The sequence below is a fragment of the Anoplopoma fimbria genome, unplaced genomic scaffold, assembly GCF_027596085.1.
Source record: "Anoplopoma fimbria isolate UVic2021 breed Golden Eagle Sablefish unplaced genomic scaffold, Afim_UVic_2022 Un_contig_5562_pilon_pilon, whole genome shotgun sequence".
Classification (NCBI taxonomy): domain Eukaryota; kingdom Metazoa; phylum Chordata; class Actinopteri; order Perciformes; family Anoplopomatidae; genus Anoplopoma; species Anoplopoma fimbria.
Genome location: NW_026549046.1, coordinates 1 through 608, shown reverse-complemented (window position 1 = coordinate 608; position 608 = coordinate 1). Strand labels below are relative to the sequence as shown.

General features: G+C 44.1%; 1 non-coding gene across 1 annotated transcript; it reads left to right on the top strand.

Annotated features, from left to right (window-relative positions):
- Positions 1 to 82: 82 nt before the first annotated feature.
- On the top strand, positions 83 to 200 carry LOC129114675 (5S ribosomal RNA). Its single transcript, XR_008532632.1, has one exon. It is a non-coding gene; the product is annotated as a 5S ribosomal RNA (ribosomal RNA).
- The last annotated feature ends 408 nt before the right edge of the window (positions 201 to 608 follow it).

Sequence of the window (608 nt, the reverse complement as noted above, 5' to 3'; positions counted from 1 at the left end):
TGCAGGCGCTCCCTGTATAGACGAAAGAGCAAAGCGTGGTGATATAGTATCTTTAAAAGGCCCTTTGGTAGGCACAATATTTGCTTACGGCCATACCACCCTGAACACGCCCGATCTCGTCTGATCTCGGAAGCTAAGCAGGGTCGGGCCTGGTCAGTACTTGATGGGAGACCGCCTGGGAATACCAGGTGCTGTAAGCTTTTTTCACTCCTCTTTACAAAAGCAGAGGGCGCTGCTGCTTTTTCAGTGGACACCGACAGGGTGGGAAGGAAATAGCTAGATCATGACTTGCCGGTATAGAAATGACACAAATCCAGTTAAATGATGGCTTTCATCATTCCTAAGCTCATCGATCATTTTCTTTTCAATTTTATGCTAACGTATTCTACATTTCAACAGTAAATATTAATATTTTTACTGCACTACATTTGTGATCCTTATAGCCACTTTGTACATTCTGATTTGACATTTAAAAGCTGTGAGTGTGTCTGGAAATCTGCAGGCGCTCCCTGTATAGACGAAAGAGCAAAGCGTGGTGATATAGTATCTTTAAAAGGCCCTTTGGTAGGCACAATATTTGCTTACGGCCATACCACCCTGAACACGCC